The sequence below is a fragment of the Schistocerca gregaria genome, chromosome X, assembly GCF_023897955.1.
Source record: "Schistocerca gregaria isolate iqSchGreg1 chromosome X, iqSchGreg1.2, whole genome shotgun sequence".
NCBI classification, from domain to species: domain Eukaryota; kingdom Metazoa; phylum Arthropoda; class Insecta; order Orthoptera; family Acrididae; genus Schistocerca; species Schistocerca gregaria.
Genome location: NC_064931.1, coordinates 869,100,951 through 869,126,005, shown reverse-complemented (window position 1 = coordinate 869,126,005; position 25,055 = coordinate 869,100,951).

Below are 25,055 nucleotides of genomic sequence, written 5' to 3'. Positions count from 1 at the left end.
CTATGCAATTAGAACGTAATGCAACATTTGCAGAAACAACTATATGAGCTGGAAGATGGACATCCAAATTGTGTAGAAATGATAAGATTGAATTATAATCCCAATTCAATAAATCTGAATCAAGGAATGAAAGAAAATTTAAGGATTGACTGTCATATAAACTACTTCAATATTTTGAATAACTATACACAAGATGAATTGATTCATGATGTAATTAGTCTTAATCAAACTGATCCAGTATAAAATAACTTTATATTTATTTACCCAACTATTTTGTGAATTATCAAAACCTAACCATTTAACATAAACTTTATAATCTTTCTTTTTTAAAACTTTTTCAACAAAGGATACATCTGGATATTTTGTTTTCTGTAATTATTGTTCATAAAAATTTCCTTTCATATCTATTGATTTATATGTAACTGGATTAGAATGAATTACATCTTCAATTTCAAATACTTCTGTTGAGCAATTAGGTGTATATCCTATTTCAAAAAAGGCCTCTAATTTTGGTAATTCTCACTTTATAACCTTTTGTGAATTTAGTTTTAGCTTTATTAGAGACAATATAAGTTATTTTCAATTTTTTTTTTCATTTACTTCCATTGGCTTCATTTTTATTCTAGAATATTTTGTATTATTATTTTCATCAATTAGATCTTTAACTAGATCGATCCATTTAAAATTTCCTTGTAAGGCAAATTTCTTCCACATCTTTTCTTTAAGTGTTCTGTTAAGTCGTTCAACAACAGATGCTTTTAATTCTGATAAAGTAGAGTAATGATTAGTGTTATATTTTATCATTAAATCTTTAAATTTTTTGTTATAGAATTCTTTACCATTATCTGTCTCTAAATTATTTGGCCGCCTATCTATAACATTTTTTGAAAAGCATTTACTATGTTCTAGCATTTAAGAGAAATATTTTTGTTAGACATTTATTTATTTCAAGTATTATTTATTCATCTTCATTCTTTTTTGAATGTTTTTATGTATTGTATTGATGACATCATAAATATTAAAATTTTCTCAGTCAGGATTAAATCTAATAAATTTACACTCCAAAGATCTTCTATGAATTTCTGTCTTCCAATTTCTTCTGTTATACTTCGATCATTATGACCATTTTCGTCACATTCAAATGCAATTCTGTAGTCTGTGAAATATAAATCAATTCTATATTTTCCAATAGAAAATTTTGTTTCAAATTGTTCATTCTTGAAACAATTGATTAAAATGCTAATGCATTCTTGTTCTTTTGTTCGTGAAATTAAATTTAGTTTCAAATCAAACTCCTCCACAATCTTTTCTATTTCACTTTTTGAAGTAATTGTTCTATGTATTTTAACTAATGAAGTTACGTCTTTTTGTTATTGAACAATGTACGATTTTGTATGTGTTTGTTTGTATCTGAAAATTTTTTAATTTACCCAATGTTTTCTTATCATCTTCACCAATATGCTTAAAAGCCTTATGTGTTGGACTATATTCCAAAAGTGTACCAACATCTTTGGCGTTAAGCCATGGATTATTTTCTTCATCAATAATCATTAAAACTTATTTATTGTTGTATGTAAGCTTGTTGTTGATGATGTCTACAATCTGCTCCCTGTAAGAGAAATAATTTTTATCAGTTTTGCAAAAAATAAGCAATATGCGAAATTTGTAGTTTGTATTTATGATTAAATTAAATTACATAATTTATAAATCTAATACAAATTAATTCTTATAAATGAAGAACCAAAACGAAATGCAATCAAAATTAAAAGAAACTTTTGTACTAATTGATGTACATGGTAAAGATATTGATTGTCCTATTTGTTTAAGTGATAAAAATAATAATCAATTTGTTAAAACAAATTGCGAAAATATTTTTCGTAAACAATGTATTGATGAAATTGTCCACTTTATAGAACTATTATTAAAAATAAAGTACCAGAAGAAACTCAAATAATTGATATTAATGCTATGTTGGGTGCTCAAGAAGAAGCAGCTTATATTGGTGATTATGATGATGATGATTATTGGTGATGATTATTTTTAAAATAATTCATTTGAATAATCAAAAATAAAAAGATTTACTTATTTACAATTCTAATAAATTTTTTCCATATACATGGAGCACATTCAAGTTCAACAAGATTGTCCCCCTAACACTAAAATTTGTAAATATTTTAATACAGAGAAATTAATTGATAATTTCATTTTACAATAGTATACAAACGATGGTTATAGAACTATATGTAGGCCATGTTTAAATAAATATAATTTAGAAAATTACACTAAAAATCGAAATCCTCTTGTGATGTGGAAAAGTGTAGCTGAATATTATTTTAAGGAATATGTAAGACAAAATCCAAGTGAAGAAGTTTCGAAAATGGAAAATGAGTCTACAAAGAATAATGAAGAAGTTATAACTGAAGAAAAAATGTAAAATCTGTAAGAAATTAATGAAGAAATTTTTTTATATTAATGCATCACATATAGATATTCATAATAATAAATATAAGAATGTATTTCAGAATATATTAAGATCAAGAAAGCTTTAACTTTAAATAATAATCTTTTATGATTAATTATCTTTAATTACCATTTTTTCTAATAAAAATAATATTTTCAGAGATAATGAATTTTTTTGGTAATAAATAGAAGAGCAAACTGATTGTTAAACTAATTGCTTAATGACTAAACTAATTTATTAAGTACTAATTGATTATAAACTAAGTAATAAACATATTCTTTTTTATTAATTTTTCATTAAAAATAATAGTTGTGCATCTATTAAATGATTATCATTTTATTAATAAAAAATAATTTTTACAAGTCTAATAAATTTGTTTGTAATAAATAGAAGAGCAAAATGGAAAGTAATATAGCTACTCAACAACTAGCTAATGAACCATAACAATTTCCAGTTGTAATACTTCATGAATTATGTGACATAAATAATTTACATGTATATTCAAGATTACATAAATCTGATTTAGTTAGATTTATTATTAGGAATCATTCAATTATTGCAATTAATCCTTCTCATATTGTTAGTAGTAATACACCTGTAGTAAGTGAAAATAATACAAATATTGTTAAAAATAATATGTCTAAAATAAGTGAAAATAATAAAAATTATGTAGGTGCAGTAAGTAGGAAATATTTATATACCTGAACACAGTTCTAAGACTGCAACTGCTGTTACTGCAGAAGTAAGTGATAATGAAACAAATGTTATTAAAGATAATAAAGCTGAACCTAGAGAAAATCTTTGGAAAAAAGTTACCATTTTATGATATTATTTATGTTTTTCTAACTAAAGAAAATGAACCATTAAAAGGAAAATTTATATTTTCCATAAATATATTTGTAAAACCAAAAGATAGAAAAATAATTAATGATTACTTAGTTGATATGGCATTTGGAAACAGATTACAAAGTACAAATTTAGATCCTTTTGCAGTAAAAACAAAAAAATTTAAAACCGTTAAAGACTATTTGAAAGTACATCATGTTGTAAAGATAAATTTTAATTTATATTGTGAATATAAATTACAAACAGATAAAACAAATAAAAAAGTTCAAGAATTTGGACAACAGACACCAAAGTATACTGTTTCAACAGAAAAAAGATTTTAATAAAAAATTCAACATGGTAAAAAGTTATATTTTAGAAAAAAAATTTAATTTCAAGCACAGGGATTTGGATGGTTATTAAATATTATAATTGGTTTACAATTAGCATTTGATAAATATGTTACACTAAGAGGCTCTAAAAGGAGCTTTGTTTCCTGTAGATGAACATCCAGAAAGAATAACAAAATATAAAAGTGAGGACCAAATAGTCATAAAAATTATAGAATGTTGTTGTTGTTGTTGTGGTCTTCAGTCCTGAGACTGGTTTGATGCAGCTCTCCATGCTGCTCTATCCTGTGCAAGCTTCTTCATCTCCCAGTACCTACTGCAACCTACATCCTTCTGAATCTGCTTAGTGTACTCATCTCTCGGTCTCCCTCTACGATTTTTACCCTCCACACTGCCCTCCAATGCTAAATTTGTGATCCCTTGATGCCTCAAAACATGTCCTACCAACCGATCCCTTCTTCTAGTCAAGTTGTGCCACAAACTTCTCTTCTCCCCAATCCTATTCAATACCTCCTCATTAGTTACGTGATCTATCCACCTTATCTTCAGTATTCTTCTGTAGCACCACATTTCGAAAGCTTCTATTCTCTTCTTGTCCAAACTAGTTATCGTCCATGTTTCACTTCCATACATGGCTACACTCCAAACAAATATTTTCAGAAATGACTTCCTGACACTTAAATCTATATTCGATGTTAACAAATTTCTCTTCTTCAGAAACGCTTTCCTTGCCATTGCCAGTCTACATTTTATATCCTCTCTACTTCGACCATCATCAGTTATTTTGCTCCCCAAATAGCAAAACTCCTTTACTACTTTAAGTGTCTCATTTCCTAATCTAATTCCCTCAGCATCACCCGATTTAATTGGACTACATTCCATTATCCTCGTTTTGCTTTTGTTAATGTTCATCTTATATCCTCCTTTCAAGACACTGTCCATTCCGTTCAACTGCTCTTCCAAGTCCTTTGCCGTCTGTGACAGAATTAGAATGTCATCGGCGAACCTCAAAGTTTTTACTTCGTCTCCATGAATTTTAATACCTACTCCAAATTTTTCTTTTGTTTCCTTTACTGCTTGCTCAATATACAGATTGAATAACATCGGGGAGAGGCTACAACCCTGTCTCACTCCTTTCCCAACCACTGCTTCCCTTTCATGCCCCTCGACTCTTATGACTGCCATCTGGTTTCTGTACAAATTGTAAATAGCCTTTCGCTCCCTGTATTTTACCCCTGCCACCTTTAGAATTTGAAAAAGAGTATTCCAGTCAACATTGTCAAAAGCTTTCTCTAAGTCTACAAATGCTAGAAACGTAGGTTTGCCTTTTCTTAATCTTTCTTCTAAGATAAGTCGTAAGGTCAGTATTGCCTCACGTGTTCCAACATTTCGACGGAATCCAAACTGATCCTCCCCGAGGTCCACATCTATCAGTTTTTCCATTCGTCTGTAAAGAATTCGCGTTAGTATTTTGCAGCTGTGACTTATTAAACTGATAGTTCGGTAATTTTCACATCTGTCAGCACCTGCTTTCTTTGGGATTGGAATAATTATATTCTTCTTGAAGTCTGAGGGTATTTGGCCTGTCTCATACATCTTGCTCACCAGCTGGTAGAGTTTTGTCATGACTGGCTCTCCCAAGGCCGTCAGTAGTTCTAATGGAATGTTGTCTACTCCGGGGGCCTTGTTCCGACTCAGGTCTTTCAGTGCTCTGTCAAACTCTTCACGCAATATCGTATCACCCATTTCGTCTTCATCTACATCCTCTTCCATTTCCATAATATTGTCCTCAAGTACATCACCCTTGTATAAACCTTCTATATACTCCTTCCACCTTTGTGCCTTCCCTTCTTTGCTTAGAACTGGGTTGCCATCTGAGCTCTTGATATTCATACACGTGGTTCTCTTCTCTCCAAAGGTCTCTTTAATTTTCCTGTAGGCAGTATCTATCTTACCCCTAGTGAGATAAGCCTCTACATCCTTACATTTATCCTCTAGCCATCCCTGTTTAGCCATTTTGCACTTCCTCTCGATCTCATTTTTGAGACGTTTGTATTCCTTTTTGCGTGCTTCATTTACTGCATTTTTATATTTTCTCCTTTCATCAATTAAATTCAATATTTCTTCTGTTACCCAAGGATTTCTAGCAGCCCTCGTCTTTTTACCTACTTTATCCTCTGCTGCCTTCACTACTTCATCCCTCAGAGCTACCCATTCTTCTTCTACTGTATTTCTTTCCCCTATTCCTGTCAATTGTTCCCTTATGCTCTCCCTGAAACTCTGTACAACCTCTGGTTCTTTCAGTTTATCCAGGTCCCATCTCCTTAATTTCCCACATTTTTGCAGTTTCTTCAGTTTTAATCTACAGGTTATAACCAATAGATTGTGGTCAGAGTCCACATCTGCCCCTGGAAATGTCTTACAATTTAAAACCTGGTTTCTAAATCTCTGTCTTACCATTATATAATCTATCTGATGCCTTTTAGTATCTCCAGGGTTCTTCCACGTATACAACCTTCTTTCATGATTCTTAAACCAAGTGTTACCTATGACTAAGTTGTGCTCTGTACAAAATTCTACTAGGCGGCTTCCTCTTTCATTTCTTAGCCCCAATCCATATTCACCTACTATGTTTCCTTCTCTCCCTTTTCCTACACTCGAATTCCAGTCACCCATTACTATTAAATTTTCGTCTCCCTTCACTATCTGAATAATTTCTTTTATTTCATCGTACATTTCTTCAATTTCTTCGTCATCTGCAGAGCTAGTTGGCATATAAACTTGTACTACTGTAGTAGGTGTGGGCTTCGTATCTATCTTGGCCACAATAATGCGTTCACTATGCTGTTTGTAGTAGCTTACCCGCATTCCTATTTTCCTATTCATTATTAAACCTACTCCTGCATTACCCCTATTTGATTTTGTGTTTATAACCCTGTAATCACCTGACCAGAAGTCTTGTTCCTCCTGCCACCGAACTTCACTAATTCCCACTATATCTAACTTTAACCTATCCATTTCCCTTTTTAAATTTTCTAACCTACCTGCCCGATTAAGGGATCTGACATTCCACGCTCCGATCCGTAGAACGCCAGTTTTCTTTCTCCTGATAACGACATCCTCCTGAGTAGTCCCCGCCCGGAGATCCGAATGGGGGACTATTTTACCTCAGGAATATTTTACCCAAGAGGATGCCATCATCATTTAATCATACAGTAAAGCTGCATGTCCTCGGGAAAAATTACGGCTGTAGTTTCCCCTTGCTTTCAGCCGTTCGCAGTACCAGCACAGCAACGCCGTTTTGGTTAATGTTGCAAGGCCAGATCAGTCAATCATCCAGACTGTTGCCCCTGCAACTACTGAAAAGGCTGCTGCCCCTCTTCAGGAACCACACGTTTGTCTGGCCTCTCAACAGATACCCCCCCGTTGTGGTTGCACCTACGGTACGGCCATCTGTATCGCTGAGGCACGCAAGCCTCCCCACCAACGGCAAGGTCCATGGTTCATGGGGGGGGTAGAATGTATAAAACATGAATTGAAGAAATTGGAAGATTTTATTCTGAAATTGAAGAAATGGAACCACTTGATCTTGATGAATACACAATGTATCAAAAGTCTACAATTTGTACACTATGTAAATGTCCTTATACAAAAAAGAATTTAACTGGAAATTATATTACACCATTTTGTAATATATATAATTTAAAACTATGACAACCTGATTTTGTACCTATTTATTTAAATAATTTATCTGGTTATGATTCACATGTTTTTGTACAGCAGCTTAGTGATGATAATAAAGGAATAGAAGTAATACCAAATAATGAATATAAATATATTAATTTTAGTAAACATACAAAAACTTTAAAAAAGCGATTTGTTGATAAATTTAGAATTATAGCTTCTTCACTTGATAAACTTTCATTAAACTGAAAGAAAAATCAGTTGAAAACATTAAAAAGTATGTTTCTCCAGTATTATTTCACTTAGTAATTAGAAAAGGTTTTTATACATATGATTACATGGTTTCTTGGAAAAACATTTGAATAATTACAATTACCAACAAGAGATAAATTTTATAGTGAATTAGATGATTGTGACATAAGTGATGAAGATCATGAACATGAAAAATTAGTTTGGGAAAAATTCATTACTAAAAATCTTGGTGAATATCATGATGTATATCTTAAAAGTGATGTATTATTGTTAAGTGATGTTTTTGAAAATTTTAGAAAAACATATTTAAATACAGCACCAGGTTTAACTTGGGATGCAATGTTAAAAATTACGAATCGGAAACTTGAATTATTATATGACTGTGATATGCTTCTACTGGTTTGTAAAAGGAATAAGAGGTGGAATTTCACAATGTTGTAAAAGATAAGTAAAAGCAAATAATAAATATTTATTTGATTATAATAATAAAGAAATATTAAGTTATATAATGTTTCTTGATGCAAATAATACATATGGTTATGATATGAACCAATATTTACCATATGGCGGAATTAAATGAGATGAACCAAATAATTATAATTTTACAAAAATGAGTGAAAAGTCATACAATAGTCAAGATGGATATATATTTGAAAAAGATCTAGAATATCCAAAAGTATTACATGATTTTCCACTAGCTTCTAAATCAAAACTTGTGCAAGGTACAAATGAAAGTAAACTACTTTAGATAAAAAATATATTTTTGTAGTACATTATAGAAGTGTTAAACGACGTTTATCTTTAGGAACGAAAGTTACAAATATACATAAAGTTTTAAAATTTAAACAATCTAATTGGTTAAAGATGTATATAGATCTAAACACACGGTTAAGAACAAAAGCCACAAATGATTTTGAAAAAGATTTCTATACTTTAATGAATTATTCTGTATTTGGTAAAACAATGGAAAATATAAGAAATAGATGAGATATTAAATTAGTTTCAGATAGTGAAGTGTGTGATAAACTTGTATCTAAGCCAAACTTTTTACATAGAACTATACTTACTGAAAATCTAGCTGCTATTCTTACGAATAAAACTAAAATAATAGTTAATAATACTATTTTTGTCGGACTAAGTATACTTGATGTATCTAAAGTATTAATAAGATTTTCCCTGCAGAGGTATGATACCTAATATTGAGAAAATATTGAATTATGTTATCAAAATACAGATAGTAATATTTACAGTATTAAAACACAAGATTTGTATGAAGATAGGAAATCAATGATTGATTATTTGATACAAGTGATTATCCAACAGATTGTATATATAATATTCCACTAGTAAACAAGAAAGTTGTTGGTGAAGTAAAAGATGAATATAATCGAAAAATAATGGAAGAATTTTGTGGTTTAAGAGCAAAGGTGTATGCTTATGAAGTTGGTGACAAAATAGAAAAGAAATCTAAAGGAAAAAAATGTGTTATTAAAAACAGAATAAGTTTAGAATTTTATAAAGATCGTTTATTGAACAATACAGAACGATATAGAAAATTTTATATAATTAACAGTGAAAAACATGAAATATAAATAATAAAAAGCCCTCATGATAATACAAGATATATTTTAGAAAATAGAATAGATACATTACCATATGGTCATTAATCATTATTGAAAATCTAATAAAAAATATTATATATAAATCTGATAAAATTTATTCTATATAAATGGAAATAACTTTTATCAAGAAGCTAAGTAATTTCAGTATTTGTAAGAAATTAGAAAAGTAAATCAGCTAGAGATATTATAGACTGTGACTATTTAAACACTATATTTGGAGAATAACTTTGTCTAGAATTTAATAATGATTTATTATACCAAATAGATGTTCTAAATTAGTTGACAATTTTGATTTTGATATAATTAAAAGAGGACAAATGAAATTAAAATATAAAGGAATGAAGAAACTTAAAAATCGAAATAATGAATTTCATGACATTGTGTTCACAGTGCAAGAAATTTACTTCCGTTAACTAATACATTTACTTATATTCACAATGTAAAATTATTTTTCTCATTAATTTTATTTTATTTACATGGACAACACTAACCACAGTTAAGACTGTGTAGAGAATGTATGATTAAAAAAAGTATTGAAGAATTCCATTAAGGTAAATATCGAACAGGTGGATATAAATATGTATGTAAAGAATGTTGCAAAGGATGTAGTAAAATTAAAGTTGCTTGTAAATTTGATAAAACTGTAAATAAGTGTTATCTCAGAAGACATTTACAAACAACAACTCATAATAATCTTATGGCTGCTAAAGCAGAAAATAAATAATTATATATACTTATTCTTTAACATAATTGTAAAAAACATGTTTTTCCCAAAAGTCAAAAGTAGGATTTTTTGGGCCTAAGAAAAAGTTATAAAAAAGCTTTTTTTAAAATTTGTTTTGAAAATAATTTTAAAAAACTCGTTTTTCACAAAAGTCGAAAATAGGATAATTTCTTGTACTAAGAAAATGATCTAAGAAATTCCTTTTTAAAACTTTGTTTCGAAAATAATTTTAAAAAACACGTTTTTCACAGAAGTCAAAAATAGAGCATTTTTTGGGTTAAAAAATTATAAAACATGCTTTCTTGAAAATCGTTTTGTAAGATATTAGTTAATTCTATATGTATTTAATAACATTACATGCACCTATGGGAAATGTATATAAAATAAATGAGTCTTTATTATAGCTATTTTGTGAAACATAGGAAAATCGTGAGTGATGCAGTCACGAGCGATTTTTTTTAATAAAATTGTCCTAGTGTCCCAGAACATACAAAATCCTACTACTGTGAGTGTCCATTTAAAAATACACAAGTTGGAATTAAAAATATTATTTGTAACAAAAAGAACATAAATGTTTTAAAATTTCACATAGTATTTGGTTTACTGAGCTCCTGCCGTACGTTCATGCTGGTGAAAACCGTTTTTGATTATCTATTGTTTTTCCAGATATATTCCAGATGGCACAATTAGGTTAGACTCCATATATATACATTCACCTGAGAGTACAAGGGCCATAAGTTATTAAGCTACGATGCTTCATGAAATGCAAGTGACAGAGAAAATCCAATGATGTTCTGCACAGATGTATTGTGAAGTGTCTCTAGTATGTCCGTCAATTGCCTCACGTCGCTTTTTTCAATTCCCAGCACACAGTGACCACGTGAAGATGTCTAGAAAATAGTGTGTCCCACCACATATCAGCGCCAGCTGAGAGATTTTGCCTGATTTCAAGCAACCCAAATTAACGTACCTGTCATGCATTTTCTTCATCATGGCAAATCTCAGCCATACACTGCAGAGGCAATGAAGACGCTCCTGCAGCGTTTTAGAGTCGGACGTGCTCGATCACCCACCATACAGCCCAGAATCTTTGCTCACATGAACCGCTGGCAATGAAGACAGTATTTTCCCCATGAAAACGAACTGCTGACAAGCGTAGACAACTGGCGGAAATCACAGGCGGATGCCCTCTATGACAAGGATATTGGACAGTTGGTGCAACGCTACGATAAAAGTCTAAGACGGAGCAGAGACTATGTGGAGAACTAATTGCAAGGATTAGTAAACTGTTGCGAATAAAACATTTTTGGTTTATGCTATTGTTACCACTACACGACCAACTGGACCTTAGTTAATGCCTAGCCCTCGTTTCATTTTAAAAAGAGGTAGATATAATTCTTACAGTACAAAAAAATATTAGAAATATTCTTGACAACAATTGCTCCTAAAAAGATGCTATTTCCCCGTTTATATATGTTCAACAATCATTTTTAAAGCGCAAAGGAGATCGCTGAAAATTATTGTTCAGCGATAATTTTATTTTTAATAAAATCATAAGTTATTTTGTTATATCATTATTATTACTTACATAACAACTCAGCCCATTCGCTACAGAATACAAATGAGTTGCAATTGCTTAGCTAGAGGATTTGGAATTAATTTTTTACTGCAAATTGGACATACTGAAGTGTGATGACCTACATATTCTATCAGGCAGCTAATTATTTACAATTCACAGCTAGATCTGAATTGCACACATCTTTTTCTGCAATTACAGACGCATTTACACTTAAGCCTAGTATACCTACATTTTGGCGTATCTTATAGCCTGTCCTGCAAATTTTGCAACCATTTTACCAGCTTCCAGATTTGTTGCCAAATGAATTATTGTCCTTTCACAACAGAGCACTGATCTAGGCTGGAGAGAAAACTACCCTGAGAGTAGCAGAGACACATGGCTATTGGCTGAGTATAACTGTACGTGATCACATGAGTGATATGTAATTGAGATAATGCGAGTACTTTTGAGCACACTTCAGATGGGGCTACATTCTCATTGGTTTCTTGCCCAAGAGTAGTTCCCCCAACCCTCAAGCGATTGGCCAAAAGCATGATGATATCGGAGACAAACAAAGTGGTGGAGAGGAGGGGAAGTCAGTGACTTTGAATTTAAGAAGGAAAAAGTGGCTCAGCACTGAAAGCACGGTTCCTGGAATGCCGACACAGGAATGTGCTGAGATGAGAAATTTTTTTCGTGGGAAAGTACAGATATCCGAAATTTTTGAGCCTGAACCCGCCGTTTTCTGCTTCTCACCGTGATTATTTCTGTTACTACAGCATATTTAACGAGCCAAATGATAGGACTGTAAGAACTTTGGAGATGTTTGGTCATGTCAGATAAATGAGTGTTTAAATAGCTCGTCCACATCAGTGACACCACTCTTTTCTTTTTATTGCGTCCTCTGTCTAGAGTCCACCTCTGTAGGTGAGTGGTCAACACGGCAGATTGCCATGTAGGAGACGTGGGTTCTATTGCTGATACTGGAAGGGATTTTTCCTTGGTGAGAGGACTGGACCGGGGTACTCCCAGCCTCTGGCAATCTGACTTAGAGGTAGTGGCTCCAAGACCAAAACGTCGACAGCCGCTGGGAGCGCGGTGTGCTGTCCCAATGTCCCTCCAAAAAAATGGTTCAAATGGCTCTGAGCACTATGGGACTTAACATCTGTGGTCATCAGTCCCCTAGAACTTAGAACTACTTAAACCTAACTAACCTAAGGACATCACACACATCCGTGCCCGAGGCAGGATTCGAACCTGCGACCGTAGCGGTCACGCGGTTCCAGACTGAAGCGCCTAGAAGCGCACAGCCACACCGGCCGGCAATGTCCCTCCATTCCTCATCCTATAATGAATGCTGAGAATGACAGGGAGTCGGTCGACTATCGTATGCTCTTCCGGGGCTGATCGCGTGGTTTTCTATACTTTCTTTAGTTCCTTTGGCTAAGTTTAAACACTATGGGAGGTTAATCTTATAAAACTCTTTCCCCAGTACCTGATAGGTTAAGAAGACTGTAGTGACAGGAAGATTGTGACAGAGTAGAGTTAATGCATCATCTCTTTCATATTTTCAGCGACGCAGTATTAGTCTTACATGTGCCCATGGCTTACCAGAGATCTGTGATCGGGCGAGCAAGTCACATGTTCCTATTTCTACGTGGATATTTTCACCATTAACAGATAAAAATAATAATGGAATCTTAGTGTGGACTCTCCCATAGGCAGCTAATAAAATGTTAATGATTTCCTTTCTGATCTGTGAAGACAATGGTTCTTTCGTTCTAATTATTGGGATTGACATCTTCCCTTTTCAGAATACGACACTTGTCTATGGATAGAATTATGTATCCTAAAAAATCCAGTTTTGCATGCATCACTTATTCTGCTACCTGAGTAGTTGATGCCTGTAAGTAGCACACGTCAAGCATGTTACGGACGCTCTACTTTTCCACCAGATAGTAGTGGTCAAGAAATTCGCATTCAAGATCGTTGCAGAATCGTCTGAGCCCTTTGTTTAATCCGATAAACAGAAGATCGTTATCACTTCTGAGTACTGTTCTGCAAATTGCGAGCTGAAGTTCCAGCGCGAGATTGAGACTAGCTGTCTTCACGAAGACAGCTGCCTGTAGGGTCCGAGAATAGCCTCTGAACCGAGGTGGAATACACTTTGCTCTCGGCTACATCTTCTATGGCTTGCAGTGACCGCTTGAATCTCCCTCTCATCTCGGACGAGAAGTCCCACTAAACGTTACGAATGAATACTGGCCTTCATTCCTGATCTTCCAGCTATTTAACCTGTCTAACGGTTGAGGTCCTAGTGACCAGCACACCCATGTTTGTAACTCGTAGCAAACCTATAAGCATCGGCGTCAATCCGAAAAGATAGTGTCTCTTCTTGGCTCCGACTTCCCTTCAGCAGTAACGACCTGGAATGTAGGCTGTTACACGTCTGGTACCTCTGGTGTCGTCTAGAATGAACACATAGTAACTGCCGTTGTCCCATTGTTTTATCCAAGTTGCACCATAAATTTCTTTTTTCCCCATTTGGATTCAATACCATTTCAACAGTTACTTGCTCTACACATATAACCTTTAGCATTTTTCTTAAGCGCGCCGTTTTAGAAGCTACTATTCTCTTCTTCTCCGAACTGCTTGTAGTCCATGTTTTACTTCCGTACACTTTTACACGCAACAAATAATTGAGGGTGCAAAAGATACTCTTAGATGATCCGCATCAAGTGAGTCAAAAGACTGATGACACAGAAACCAAGGCTACACTCCTGAAAAGAATTCCCAACACTTAAATTTGTATTACTTGTTAACAACTTCCTCTGTTTAGAAACGCTTTTCTTCCTACTACCAGACCGAATTTTATATCATTTGTAGCAAAAGTCATCTACTACTTTCTACATTTCATTTCCTAATGATTCCCACAGTATCACTTGATTTAATGTGACTGTTTAATGACGATTATCTTAGACACTGCCCATTCCGTTCAACTGCTCTTCCAGATCCTCTGACGAATGTGAGAGAATTACAATGTCTTCGACAAAAATCAGTGTTTGTATTTATTATCCCTGAAATTTTAATCCAGTTCCAGTTTCTCCTTAGTTTCCATTACTACTTGTTCACCTTAATACATAAATAGTTCAAGAAACAGAGCCCTCAGCACATCTTCACAGTGGTTCGCAGAATATTAGCTGAACGTGCATCGTCATGTTGCCTCACAGAAATACGTTTCGGCCACTGTTGGAAATATCCTTTATCAGTGTGGTGTAATTGCTACTGGGCCAGTGCCTATCATATCACTGAGTAGCTGCAATCGCCTCGCTTCCAAGAATTCATCGGAGAGTACGAAACAGTACACAGTGATGAGATCGGGTTTCCTATTCGCACACGCTTAATCGAACACAGAAGCCAAATACGGTTCAGATAACACATCAGGTCAGTAGTGGCCTAACATTACACACAGTGTCTGAATTATGCAGTTTTGGAAAGCCTCTGTATTAGCTTGGCAACCACTAACCTTCATTAGAAAAAGTGAGAGGCGACTGAAACTGTCAAGTAGCCTGCCAACATGAACCGCCTCACATTTCCGCTTCCAGCATTAGCGGGCCTACACGTTGACTGCGCTAGCGCGGCTACAGTAATCGCAGTGGTCGAAAGCATGTAACTCCTTGAGTTGTTTCGGGCGACGGGCATCCCAGCCAACAGGAATCAAAATAAAAATTATTATTTCTAAAATATGTAATCCCTACAGTCATCTAGTCAAAACAGAATTTCATGACGTTCTTGACATAGTTATTCAAGGAGCTGAATGAAGTTACTCTATATAATATGTGGACGCAGCAGTTGCGTATCCAAACGCCATTCCCACTCTGCGTTCCTGCTCCAAGTCATAACAATCCAGATTACTTACATTGCCTCATCGCCCCTCACTCTCTCATCCGCACTTACGACAGTCACATAATTCATTAGAGATATCCTCGAAGTACGTATCACACGTAGCATAGTCATCGTCGTTGCACTAACAGAACCATCGCGATTTGCCTACGAAGGGGTGCTAAAAACTGATGCCTCCAATTTTTTTATTTTGTTCTCAATATCGATTTCGGTACTACATGCCATGCATTTTACTCGGTTGGCTTTTCTGCTTCGATGACGCAAGTTGCAACCCTTGTCGCTAAAGGGCTTTGAACTGTAGTGAGGAACATGGCTGTATGACGGTGCGCGAGAAACAGCGTCCTGCAATCGAGTTTCTAATCAGAGAAAACGTACTTTCAATTGAATGAAAGCTGCGCACGGTGATGACCGTATAGACATCAGTAATGTGCGACGGTGGGTTGTTCGTGGTCATAATAAACGAAACGGTGGTGCTAAGGTCACGGTGTGACGGACCTCGGAGTGGACCATCGCGTACGGCAACCCACGAGACATATCGAAATTGGGTTGATGATATCGCCAGAGAAAAATCGTCAGATAACACAAGCACAGCTCTCAAGCAAGTGTGGCATATCACGAGACCGGGCACAGGCTATCATTGCAGAACTGCCCTACATAAAACCGCGGATAGTGGTTGCCTCACTCCTGACATGAAACAGAGGATGTGGGACATATATCAACAAAATCTTTGGCGCTTTGAGCGTAGGGTTGATGGGTTCCTTAACAATACTGTCCAGGTGACGAAAGCTGTGTCCACTGTCACTTTAAAGCCCATTCATTCAATACAGAGTTTTTCCTTAACCTTTTTATGTAAGTAGACCATCCAGAGAAAAGTATACGTAAGTAAGTGAAAAGACTCAATAAATTCCATTAGATTAACGATGTTGACTAATCCAGAGGGTCCTACTTTACATCAGATAAATGTATACGAAATAATTCTCTCACAGATGTGAATAGGAACGTCACATAAATTGCAGATTTATAAAATGAAAAAAAAATTAAACAATAATCAATGGATGTAGTGCGAGCAGAGCATCAAATGCAGAAGCACGTGCGAGATCATTTAACTGCACATTAAATCACGAAAATCAATAGCAAACACTCAAAGCACGAAAATGCCGTTTCCCAATATCAGTCGCGCCGTTAAACAGAATTTTTTATCCTGAATACACACGAATACAAATATTGTCTGCAGCAATTAGTTATACAGGTCTGCTATAGTTAAAGTGAAGCTACACACGGAGGTCCTGTGGGGGTTGTTACTGTCGTATAGCAGTGCAAAGTCGTAGATATGCTAATGCGTTAATGCAGAACCAATTTACACTGGAAAAAAATTAGTTCTAATTTTGGCCACCAGATCAAATCTGGCGCTGTGAATGCAAGAAAGACGTATCGAAATGTATCTACATATATTGGATTAGGAACGCGACCTGAGAAAGGAAGTTTAGCACATTAGAGACGGAGCACAGGCTTGGACTGTATCGAGGATGGAGAAGGAAATCGGCCATGCCATTTCATAGAAACCATCCTGGCATTTGCGTGGAGCAATTTAGGGAAATCGCGGAAAACGAAATGGATCATGTGACGCGGATTTCAATCGTCTTCCTCCCGACTCACTGGATATGGGCAGAAAAGACGAAACAAGCGATAAAAAACATAATTTTGATTTTATGACTAACTGTTGCTTTCACAGTTTGTTCAATATGTGCACCGGAGACGTTGACGAGCTGCTGTATTTACAAAACGACGTGGTCAACAGCGATTCCAGTGGAATCTGAGCAAGGCGTTCATGCATACTCGCCTTCAGATCACATAGAGACCCAACGTGTCACTGGTAAACGCGTTTTTTAGATACACCCAGAGCGAAAAGTAACATGGATCCAGATAATGTGCGCTCGCAGTTCATGCATCTGGAAAACCTCTGGAGGTAACACTTTCGTGGAACGTTGCATCAAGCAGATCTTTCACCTAGCGAGTGACATGAGGTGTTGACCCATCTTGCACGAAAACAGCGGTTTCCACGCAACTGCGCAATTCCAAAGCAGATATCACATGCTGTTCCGAGGAGGTGACGGTGTACTTGACAGCTCATCTGGGTGTAGTCTCCTCAAAAAGGGTGGACCGATAATTAAGATGCTTGTGAACCCTGGCTGGATCGTGCACGCGTAGCAGTGTAAAACAAACAGCAAAACTTTCCGTGATGGTGATCATGGGACAGACAATTTTCGTGACGCTGCCTGACCACTGCACTACGTGGGGCACGGACTGCACGGTCGGTTGCAGCAACAGCAACCTCATCAGTAGCTTCCACCGGTATAGGACGCTGTCCTCTCCCAGATGACACATTAAGTGTACCCGTGTTTTCGAATTTCATTATCGTCGCCTTTCAACTATTTAAAGACAACGGGCCTCTCCTCAGACCTGCCAGTCGGCTACACTCTCTCAATGGAGCACTGCAACTGCTGCCCTTCACAGTTTCACTAACAGCACACGGGCCGTCTTATCGATAGCCATACTCTTCACTCTCATTATGGCTTGGTGGATGTCATACCGTCATACAAGCAGTGTACAGTGCCAGATTTACAACTGGTGACCAAAATTGGAACAAGCTATTTTACAGCGTAAATCGGTTCCACATTAACAGCGTATCCGCCAAGTACCGCTAACACACGATAGCAACAGCCGACTCTGGATCTCCGTAAGTAACTGTACTTTAATTGAAGTTTGTAAGAGGTCCATGACTAAGGAATTTGTTTCTAGCGCACTCGAGCAGATGTAACTTGGATGGATTGCTCACGCTCTGCCTGCGATACGTAAGCTACAATAGAATCGCAGACCAGAGATGAGTGTCGACACCAGTAGTAGCTGCAGCCCGCAGTCGGGCGGTTCCGTCAGAGCAGTTGTCTAGTTGTAGAGCTCACAGAGAGTACTTCTGTCCTGTATGGAATTGCCAAGGCCGGTCGTGGAGAACGATGGCGATGCCTGAGCGAAGTAGCAAAAAAAAAAAAAAAAATAAAATAAAATAAAATAAAATAAAATAAAAATTTTAATATTTACTGCCGCGAGAATATGTAATTTGCAACAAGTCATTTTGTACTATTGTTATATCAAAGTTATACGTAAATAATTTTTCAATAATAATCTGTCTTATAAATATAACTTTTGTCAGTCATTCATCTGAATTTAAAGTTTTTCAAATGGTTCAAATGGCTCTGAGCACTATGGAACCCAACATGTGAGGTCATCAGTCCCCCTTAGAACCACTTAAACCTAACTAGCCTAAGGACATCACGTGCATCCATGCCCAAGGCAGTATTCGAACCTGCGACCGTAGCAGCAACGCGGTTCCGGACTGAATCGCCTAGAACCGCTCGGCCACAACAGCCGGCTGAGATCGTTCCAGTTTAGGTTATTTGTAATTGTAATCCCTAAGTATTTGGTTGGCGCTACTCATTTACTAATTTGTCACTCCTTCTTTCACAGATCATCGTCAATTTATTGCTTTTTGTTGTTATTGTCTTTGTTTGATTTTGTGCCCACTTTTGACTTGTGAAAATGCCGCGAAAAACTGCTAACACTGCATCGCGATGCGTAACGAGTGAAAAAGCCGACTTGAATAATTTGACTGATAATACTAGCGACACTTAGTATTGTAATGATAATCCTCCAGTTACAGATAATCAATGCATGCCGACCACTAGTAATGACTAATCTGAATGATGACCAGACAAATTCAATTATGTGCACAGTAAATTTAACGACAATTGATGTCGTGGCACGTTCTGCTACAATGAACGTTGCCCAGTTTGACACACCTGATTTGCAAAACTTGCACAGTGAACAGATAAATGTTTCAAACGAAGAAGAACCATGTACTCAAAATACGTCAGATTTGTTTGACTCCGATATAGTAATGTAGTGACCAACATCCAATTAGTAAACCTTTACGTGAATCAGACAATGACAAAATGGTTACAAAAAAAGTGACACATGCAGGTACGCCATCACACAGCAGAGAGAATAGAGTAGCTAATTTTGGCATGGATCAAGTTGTGGCATTATTGCTACAACTTAATGAAAAACAAGACAACCTTAATTAATCGAACAAATAACTTAATGAAAATTTCAAAAAGTCGAATGGAAAACAAGACAACAATTACAAACAGCTTACTGGACAGATTACAGCTGTTGCCGAGCAATGTAATGAAACTAAAAAACAATTACGTGAGGAAATTAAGGCCTGTGCCAGGAACAGTAGCGAAGAGATACGTAATTCACATGCAGCTACAATAAAATTACTTCGAGATGAAATCAGTGCAGTTGATAAACAATTTTCAGAAAACGCAACACAGTTACGCGACGAGTTTAAATTAATGTCAGCAGACCTTTCATGCACTCTGGATGCGAAAGTCGTCAAGAAATTTGAACAACACAACAGACAAATTGACGAACGTTTTATTCATCACCTACATGACAGCTAAGCTCGTTACCGTAGATTCATTCTGTAACAGAATAAAGTAAAGAAACAAGTCATGGAAACAATTACTGCACAGAGGCAGGAAGACAAGCGTAAGTTGTTTACGAAAGCAAAAACATACGTAGACACCAACATTGCGGCATTATCAGACGAAATCAGTACTATCAAACAGTTGAACACTGAATTGCATGGTGAAATATCCGATCTAAAAACGAAAACAGACACTAATATTCAAACTTTGGGAAATAAATACACAGTAGACTTTCAGATAGTGACCAGCAGACTTGAACAACTGGAATTTATACAGGACCCTGATGTCATTAAAGCAGACGTTAAGAAATTAAACGAAACCACACGTAAAATGCAAAAACAAATTATTTCTTGTGACACTAAAAATGACAACCTGGTAAAATTTGATGAATTGGCCAGTCGTATTGACGCTATCGAAAATAACAATGACACCAAATCAGACGATACTTCACCAGTTTCGTTCAATCAAACACCCGAATTCCAAAATATACAGCAGACAATCAGTGAGACCGGTACGTCCAACAATACATTACGTAGAAAACTGTCATCTTTATGACAAGAAGTGACATAAATGTAAAATGCTTCAGCCTCTAACACGTCACAGCATATGCCACATTCTGAACATTTCTCACACTCACACAGCCAGTATAAATTAGGTAATGATAGAACACAAATACACTCTTTGGATTGGATACAACAATTTAGTTTTACTTTTTCACCACCTTGGCCTGTAACACACAAATTGAATATATTTGCAGTTTTTTGGAAGGCGAACTGGCAACTCGTATGAGACCGATAGTGAGACAAAGTTACTCGGTAGAAGAATTTCAGAATGCTTTTCTATCAGCGTATTGGTCGAAGACAACATAGCGTGGAATCAAGGATCAGTTAATTAGCTTACCGAATTACGAGAACTCATATTTTTCCACTGTCACGCAATTTTTTGAACACATGGTACAGCAAAACCAATATTTATGTGAGACATAGAGTGAGTCAGCACTAATCCCATTGTTGTTGTTGTGGTCTTCAGTCCTGAGACTGGTTTGATGCAGCTCTCCATGCTACTCTATCCTGTGCAAGCTTCTTCATCTCCCAGTACCAACTGCAACCTACATCCTTCTGAATCTGTTTAGTATATTCATCTCTTGGTCTAGCTCTACGATTTTTACCCTCCTCGCTGCCCTCCAGTACTAAATTGGTGATCCCTTGATGCCTCAGATTATGCCCTACCAACCGATCCCTTCTTCTAGTCAAGTTGTGCCACAAATTTCTCTTCTCTCCAATTCTATTCAATACGTCCTCATTAGTTATATGATATATCCATTTAATCTTCAGCATTCTTCTGTAGCACCACATTTCAAAAGCTTTTATTCTCTTCTTGTCCAAACTATTTATCGTCCATGTTTCACTTCCATACATGGCTACACTCCATACAAATACTTTCAGAAACGACTTCCTGACACTTAAATATATACTCGCCGTTAACACATTTATCTTCTTCAGGAACGCTTTCCTTGCCATTGCCAGTCTACATTTTACATCCGCTCTCCTTCTTGCATCATCAGTTACTTTGCTCCCCAAATAGCAGAACTCATTTACTACTTTAAACGTCTCATAATCCAATTATGTATTCCAAAATTACTACGATCGTTAAGTGTCACTTCTACTAACAGGTCAGCAGAAAGAAAATATTTCGGCATTTAGAGATCTGCTACAGTTTTTGGAAGTTCAGCAATCAGATTATTCCTTCATAAAGAAAAATTTTTCACATCATAACCAAGGCCAACAAGTATATAGTAACTACGATCAGCCACACTTTTTTAATTACAAAGGTGATAGGCGCTCCAGGAATGACAACCACCAGAACTTTAATAACAGACAAAATTTTAATTATCAGTATCGTCAAAATTATCAGCAACAGCAAACACATTTTGCAACAATAGAGGCTTTTCCTCACAACAGCAACAAAACCAGCCAGTTAGTTTACCTAACCAACAATATAATATGCTAGGTCGACCAAGCTTTAATGTTTCGCCTCCTACACATATAGCGTCGGCTCCGCCAAATAGTAATGCACAGCAACAAGGAAATCATTACATACAGAAGACAGATCATTTCAGATTCTATCGCAATGCACTATGTAGTAATGATTATCATGACAGACGTGAAAGTAATGAGCACAGTTTTCAGCATACATTTAATAACAGTATGTCTTATCGGTAGCACAATCATTCACAACAACAGATTATCATGAATGAATGAGACAATCGATATCATCCCCAACCTAATACGTCAGGACGAAATAAGAGAACAGTACAAATAGTCGAAATGCTACAGCATCCTCGTGCAAATAACAGGAAGTCAGAAAGAATTTGACTAGATACAGTACAGGCTGCATCTTCCAGCAACGTCAGCAATACTCTTGATACACAGAATCTTGTTCACGAAAACTTTATTACTTTTGATGACACCCGAGACACACTTTTACATGAAAAACTAGATATACAGAAAACCATTTCCCACCCTGTTATTGAAGTAAAGATTGGATCATCTACATTTTCAGCAGTAATCAATTCTGGATCACCTATGTCAGTTATAAACGAAGAAACTTTCAACGAATGTAACAAAGAGAACACCTATCCTACATTATCATTAGGCAAAACTAAAGTAAAAGGAGCAGTATCTGGTAAAGGAGTATATGTAAAATTACAGAGACACTTATTATTTTGTATTGCAAATCATACGATCCACTCAAATTTTTGGATTGTTCCCTTATTGACAACAGACGTTATTTTAGGTACGAATTTTTTGATTCAACAGGATGCAATTACTGACCTCCAAAATTCCTATTTATTGCTAAACGATGAAACTGTACAACTGGTATTAGAATTTCAACACGCTTTATCTGCAGAAGAACAGGCAATTAATCGAACAGAGGTCATTTCTACATCGCATAAACTTTCCAACTAGGATCACTAAATCCTCAAGGACGGCCATTGATAACATTTTTATAGACAAATCAAAGGAACAAAATCATATCATAAAACCTGTAATAAATGGACTATCAGATCATGACATGCAGTTCCTTGTTTTAAATGTAAATCTAAGCAGATTGTCAAGACTGCTAAATATGAGTACAGGAGTGTATTCAATCAATCATAAATCAAGTGTTTTAGAAAACTGCTCAAAGATATGAACTGTATAGATGTTTATAGTGCTCATGACATGAATGAAAAATATAACACATTCATGAACAATGTCAGTACTATGTTTGAAAACTGTTTTCCTCTAAAAGTTACTCAAATTAAACAGAAATCTATAATAAAACCATGGATCACACAAGGAATGAAGACTTCCTGTAAGACAAAAAGTAAAATGTATCTGTTGACCAAGAATAGCTCCAATGCAGATGATTTAGCTAAATACAAGGAATACTGTAAAATATTTAAAAAAGTAATTCAGACATCTAAACAAATACACTACGAGAAGAAGATAGCAATGTCAGGGAACAAAATAAAAACAATATGGGATATAGTGAAAGAGGAGACTGGTAGAACCAGAAAGGAACAGGAGCAAATGGCACTAAGGGTAGATGACACATTAGTAACCGATGGGCATAGTGTGGCAAATCTATTTAACAAGTACTTTATATCTGTTACTGATAGAATGGGATTGTCAGGATCAGTAAATAATGCCCTTGAATATCTGAAATTAGCCTTTACAAATAGCTTCAGGTACATGAATATGTCACTCACTTCACCAAAAGAAATAACTTACATAATAAAATCTTTACAAACAAAGCATTCTAGTGGTATGATGAAATATCAACAAAGCTAATTAAGGCATGTTCTTGTGAGTTTAGTACAATTCTAAATTACTTGTGTAACCCGTCAATTTCCTGACTGGCTGAAATATGCAGATGTTATGCCTCTATTCAAACGACAGACTGATTTCACTTTTGTTGGCATTCTCAAAAATTTTAGAAAAAGTAATGTACAGGCTGCTTCTCAACCATCTGACCACAAATAACATATTATCAAGAACACAGTTTGGATTCCTGAAGGGCTCTGATATCGAAAAGGCTATTTACACCTAGAGTGAAAATGTACTTAATTCATTAAATAACAAGTTACAAGCAGCAGTTATTTTCTGTGATTTGTCAAAGGCATTCGATTGTGTAAACCACAAAACCCTTTTAAATAAATTAGAATTCTATGGTGTGATGGTCAGCACTGTAAAATTGTTCAAGTCATACCTCACTACCAGGAAACAAAGGGTGTCAGTGCAAGGGACTAGTGGATTAAGTAATCAGTCATCATCAGAATGGGAAGAAATTACATGTGGTGTCCCACAAGGATCCATCTTAGGGCCATTGCTTTTTCTTGTGTACATTAATGATCTCTCATCAGTTACACTCCCAGAAGCAGAGTTCGTTTTGTTTGCAGATGACACAAGTATTGCAATAAGTAGTATGTCGAGTGTGGCTCTAGAAAGATCTGCTAATAGTATTTTCATGGATATTAATAAATTGTTTAAAGCCAATTCACTGACATTAAACTTCAAAAAGACTCACTATATGCAATTCAGAACCTGTAAGAGGTTTCCACCCAGCATATGCATAAAGTACGAAGAAGAGCAGATAGAAGAGGTTGACAGTCTTAAATTCCTGGGATTACAACTTGATAATAAATGCAGCTGGGAGGAGCACACCACAGAACTGCAGAAACGCCTTAACAAATCTGTATTTGCAATTCGAGTGTTAGCAGACATAGTCGACATAAAAGTAAAAAAGCTTGCATACTTTGTCTACTTTCATTCCATAATGTCATATGGTATAATATTTTGGGGTAACTCTTCAAGTCAAACAAAAGTTTTCAGAGTCCAAAAGCGTGTAATACGTATTATTTGTGGAGTAAATTCATGGACGTCTTGTAGAAACCTCTTCAAAGAACTGGGTATACTAACTACTGCCTCTCAGTATATTTACTCCTTAATGAAATTTGTCTTAAATAATATATCTCTTTTTCTAACAAACAGCTCAGTTCATACATACAATACCAGGAACAAAAATGATCTGCACAAGGACTTAAAAGCACTTACTTTAGTTCAAAGAGGGGTCCACTACTCAGG